Below are 6,000 nucleotides of genomic sequence, written 5' to 3'. Positions count from 1 at the left end.
TATGAATTTCTTAAAAAGCTTGGCTTATGCCAAAAATTATTATCATACTCAGTTATCTGAGATACCTTGGCCGAGGGCTATCCTAACTGAGTCCGCCAAGGCTATTAGAAAGTCATGTACTCATAAAACATGTATTCATTTTGAAAATATAGTCGTTCCTTGGCGTTTGGCCGAGCTCACCTTCACGTGGTGGTTTGGTATGAAGTGAACTCTAAAATCATACCTCGGGAGTTACCTTACTCGCCTCTCCAACCGAGGTAAAATATAACGGGGTTTACTGTGCCCCTCTAATAAGCTAGTCCACGGAAACCCACCTACTACAGTAAGCTAAACCCACCATACAATAAAATCTTGACAGCATGACAGGGCTAATATATTACTACCCAGCCTACAAGGGTAAAATAAAACAATTCATACAATTCATAAAACACAGCCCAGTCAGTCATGCGAACACAATAACATAAGCCATCAATTCAATCTTAAATTTACAGTATATCAGTGGTCTCCAATTACTCTATTTTCAAAATCATCATTCAGTTTCCAAAACAATTTATAAAATCTTTTTATTTAAACTCATTTTTGTTTATAAAACCTAAAATTTGTCATTTAACTCATTTCATAAAATTTCACCAAAATCGAATTAAGATGTACTTTAGATAATAAAAATGATAATAAGGTTACTCACAGTACTAGGAGTTCGATATACTCCTATTCTCAGTCTTCGGGCACAATCTCTTTACCCTTGTTTGAAGGCTCACTACCTATACATTATACGTGACACGAATTTCAATAAATTGTGTCAATTTATCATAAACTATTTCAGGCTCTCTAATTCTAAATGAATGCATGCGATGGGATGCAAAATGTCTGATTAATCACTTAAATGTGATATTCAACCTAAGTCACACTATACTCGGCCTAACCGGCTAAAATCTCCAATTTAACTCCAAATCAATTCTTGTCACTTTCTATACTCCAATTATACCTAAATTACCTCAGTGACTGTGAATGAGATTCAATTTATCAGTCTCGGGTCAATAATCACACATGTCTATACGTTAAGCAAAAATTCAGATTTTCCCACCAAAATTTCCCATTTAATTTCTAGCCTCACCAAACATCAAATACCACCAAAATATCATAAAATATCATCAATTTCAGCCACAATATCCTCCCTAGAAAATTTGGCCAATGATGGGTAATGGGAGAAAATGAATTTTTCTTGTTGGTTTGTTTCTAGACATGATAAACTAACTAAAAACACTAACATAACTTAGAATCAAATCAATCCAACTTCATTCTCTCTCCATACCCATTCCAACCAGCCATGAATTCACCATAAAAACATGAAATCTAACCATGGAAAATGAAAAAGAAAGCATGGGTAGTGTAAATCACAAGTCAAAATTAAGAAATTTTACCTTTATTAGCTTAATCCCTTGAAATCCCACACTTTTTCTTCAATTTTCCCACCTAGGGTTCTTGTTTTTTTCCTTTCCTCCTTTGTTCTTCTTTGGCTGGCCATATGAATGAGAAATGGGCTGATTTTGTGTAAATTTTAAAGCTAAATATTTAATGGCTATAAATATGCCATGTGTCACCATTTCACAAGTCTATTTTTATTTCTTAACTATTAAGCTTTCTCTCTCCACCATATAAATTCCTTCAATTATTCATGATAATATTGGATAAAATTCATGTGCTGGACAAGTGTCCTGGTGGTGGAAAATTACTGTTTTGCCCCTAGGGTGGCAAAATTACCATTTTACCCCTATGCTTCAAAAAATACCGAGATTACAAATTTTCACTTCTCAACCTTAAATCATACTCCAATAAGTCAAATATGATCAAAATCTTTCAAAAAAATTTCCCATTTTGTCCTCGAGTGGCAAAATTACCATTTTACCCCTAGATAGTGATATTTTCGGTTTGACTCCAAATTGATCATCGAACTCCAAATCACCATATTAAACCATTCTGGGACTTTAAAATTCTTAATTTCATCTTAAATTCTCTATTTGATCAAGTTCGAGACTTAAATCAATTTTGTTGTACCTCTAAGTACAATATCGACTTTTGTAAATTTTTTTAGACTCTCCTAGCATGCAAACATGCTATCTATCACATGTATGTCATGACAAATATTTTACAGAGTCAGGCTTGACATCTTCTCCCCCACTTGGATCAGCCATATGATCCTTCTTCATGACTGACTTCGACATCCGGCTAAATATTAATATTTTAATATTATTTCATTAATAAAATATTATGTTATTCTAACAATTTTATCTTGTCTCTTTGGTTCCCAAAGTTCCTTATTATGCCTCAATTCGCATCCGACCAAATTTATTTATCACCATATCAAAGTATGGGGCATTTCAGTAATATTATTTCCCATAGCATTATTAAAATTTGCTAGGAATATAATATCTCTCTTAGCAATTTTATTTTATTTTTGCATATTAGTTCACTTTAAAAGAAATTACATCTCAATGCACAAGGAAATTAAATGCTATAAGAGTAATATTTCTCTTAGGTTTTTTCTTTTTCATTTTATTTTTCGAGGTAAAGTTTATGTCCTTCTCCATAATGTAATTTATTTTTTGATTATTAATAAAAATTTAACAGGGAGCTGGGCTTGAGAGTTATTCCGACTTTAGAAAAATATATGGGAGATCATTGGTTTGGTGCAACTCTTCTTTAGTTAGTTAGTTGTTTTCTTATTTAAATTCTTTTCATTATCTACATGTTTTGTTTTGTTTAAAGTTTTCTTTTATGTTTTTGCTTGATGATTGGCAAATCTTAAGTTTGAGATTCTAATAACGTTATGTTATAGAGGTATTTTGTCATATTTTGAGTATTAATTGGTTAAGTTCTTGAGATTTAGCTTAGAAAATTAGGTATTTTTATTTATTTGTTTAATTTAGTAAATCATGTAAGGTCGATTTAATTTAAGTTTGTTTATTTTAGTTTGATTATAATTTGCTTTTAGTTTAGTTATTATTGATTAGCTTGTTGGTTTTGTAAGTATGTAATGAAAAGAGCTTAAATTGTTAAAGAAAAATGCATAAAAGGTCCATGCTTCTCCTATACATGTTCTAGTTTTTTGAGCATAACTTTCATTATAGAAGTCCAATTAATGTGATTTTTAAGCCAATGGAAAGCTAAGAGATAGGAATATAACTTTCATGTTTACCACTCTGCCTAGTTCAGCCTGAAAAAAGGAGAAAATAATGTCACAATTTCAATAAGTGAAGTAGAACAAAGAAAACAAGATAGAACCTTGGGCATTACGGCCATGGATACATGGGTGCCACGGCACCATGAAAAAGAAAGTTGCACTAGCCAAGACAAAGAGCTTGGCACCGCAGCACTGAGCGAGTGGCATCGTAGTGCCGACATAGTAGCTTGAGCAGTGACAAATTTGGGAGTTTAATTCGAGTAGGATTTTGAGCCCTATTTAAAGACTCTTTCAGAGCACTTGAAGGGAAAAATTAAGATAGATTTTCTCTGAAGAAAAAGAGACATCAAGCAAGCAAGAAAGCAATGAAAAACTCTTGAAGATTGAAGATTGAAGACTTGACAAATATTAGTTTTCTTTTCTTCTTTAGTTTTTCTATACTTGTTTTGTATTAATGGTTAAACTTTTTGGGATGATGTTTTTAGTAGTTATGGGGAACTAAATTTCTTTATCTACGATTGCAATTGAACCCAACATTTAGTTTGAATTTTTAGTACTCTTTCTTGCTTATGATTGATAGTGTTTAAGTTATTTATTTCAGTCTTGTGATTAATGCATCTAATTAATTGGCCACCAACTAGATAGATAAGGTAACTTCAACAGAACTAGAAGAGGGAGTTTAGTGTAAACCTTGGATGAAATATCATATATTCAATATCAATTAGATAATTGATTAATTTGATTCACGTGTAAGGTAGGAATACACTTACATGCCATATGTAGCCGTAATTAGAGTTTAAGCTTAATTTGTCTTTCTTAATTTCAATTTGCATAGGAATATAATGAATTGGTTGAGAGAGAGATTTTTAGAAGAACACTAGAAGAAACTTATAAATAAATTAGAACTCTAGGTTAACAACTCAACTATCTAGTAAGTAGAGAGAGAGTATAAGAGATTTAACTAAAGTGTTAAAGGGAGATTGTAATTCTAGGCTTTTTTTTTTATTGATTTATCTAGTTTAAACTATTATTCTTGTTATTAGTTTTAGTTTTCAGTAATTTTGGATTTGGTTGTTTGAATAAGATTAAACTCTATTAATTGTAATAGTTAACAAAAGATTTTGGTGCAATTCCTCATGGGACAATACTTTATTTTTCATTATATTACTTGTTAACAATACGTGCACTTGCGTGGCAAATTGAACAACACTTAGCCAGTAACACCTCAAGTAGTACTACTTTAGATAGTAACACCTTAAATAGTAATGCCTTGGGTTATAACACGTTACTGTTTTGTGTAAGATGTGTTATCATATCTTGTGTAAAATTTGATTGATTATACAATAATAAATTTTCGATATAAAACGAGATTTTCAAGATACAAGTGGTAAAAGGAAAGTTAATCTTTTTCATAAAGCCCTTGATTCTATGTGTCTTATAAATACGAAGCAGCTATGAACAATTTGCTTTATTCAAATTCAAAGCAAAAGAAAATTTAGAGCACAGTTTGTTCTTTTACAAATCTTTTTGAGCAAGTTTTCTTCTTGTGATTTCTTACTTATATTTTTTCTTGGCTTTCAAAAAAAATTTTGCGATTTTTACCTTCTTCCATGCCGAATTGGGCAAAGTGGAAAACATGAAAGTTGTAGCCCTTCCTCTCATATTTCCAATGGTCTAAGAATCAACAAATTATAAGTTTTGTAGGGAGAGCTATGCTCAAAATACTACAATATATTTAGAAAATTCTACATTGAATCATCCTTGCTCGGTTCACCTCCACGAAGTTTTATGTACTTGCACACCTTTAAAACAAGGACTAAATCAATTATGGATCAAATTAGGACTTTTAACATAAATACGAGCTAAAATTACTAAAATTAAATTATTCCAACATGTATTAAACTTAATAATGAAAAGCATAAAAACTACCTAAAATTACTTTAAAACACAAAGACTTAACTATTTTTTATAATCAAAATGTAGCAAAATAACTCTATATCATAGAGTTATCACCGTTACAAAGCTAAGCTCTAATTCTCAATTTGTTCATGGTGGGGATGAGTGGGTAAACAAGGTGTTGAAGAATCCTATTTATGTTAAAATTCTCTCAACTATTGGAATACTTGATGTTGTACGTGTCACCTCTAAGCTCAACATTTGTAGAGAAAAATTGATGGATATGGCATGCTATTCTTGTATGGTGGAGCACTTTTTCTCATACTATGATTACAGCGTGGAGGACTTTACCTTCACTTTTATGAGCTTGATGGGGCTTGACTTTGTCACTATTATGAGCTTATGAGCCAAGAAATAATGTCGAAGCTTCTGACTTGCATACACTAAAGCAAGATAGTACTTCTCTCCATAGGTGGATAATTAAACTCACTTCTGTGTAAGCATCTATTGAGGTAGTACACAAGTTTTTCTTCTCCATCCACTTCCTGCACAAGTAAAGTACCAATTGAATATGGAGTAGAAGTCAAATACAACATCATTGGCTTTCCTTTGATAGACATGGTCATTATTGCAGGAGAAGTGAGAATCTTTTTTGTCTTCTCAAATGCTAGTTGTTACAGTTCATCCCATGTGAATGGAACACATTTTTTAAGTAAGACTTGGAAAGGCACAATAATTTCTCCTAAAGTTGGAATAAGTCTCTTAATACAAGAGACTTTCCCCAACAAGCTTTTGAGTTGTTTTTAATTCACTAGAGACAACATGGATTGACTAGCCTTTATTTTTCATAGGATCAACAACTATGCTTTTTTATGAACCATAAAACACAAGAATTTTCCAATTGTTACTCGAAATGCAAACTT

This window comes from Theobroma cacao, chromosome 2, assembly GCF_000208745.1.
Source record: "Theobroma cacao cultivar B97-61/B2 chromosome 2, Criollo_cocoa_genome_V2, whole genome shotgun sequence".
NCBI classification, from domain to species: domain Eukaryota; kingdom Viridiplantae; phylum Streptophyta; class Magnoliopsida; order Malvales; family Malvaceae; genus Theobroma; species Theobroma cacao.
Note: the sequence above shows the minus strand (reverse complement) of the source record.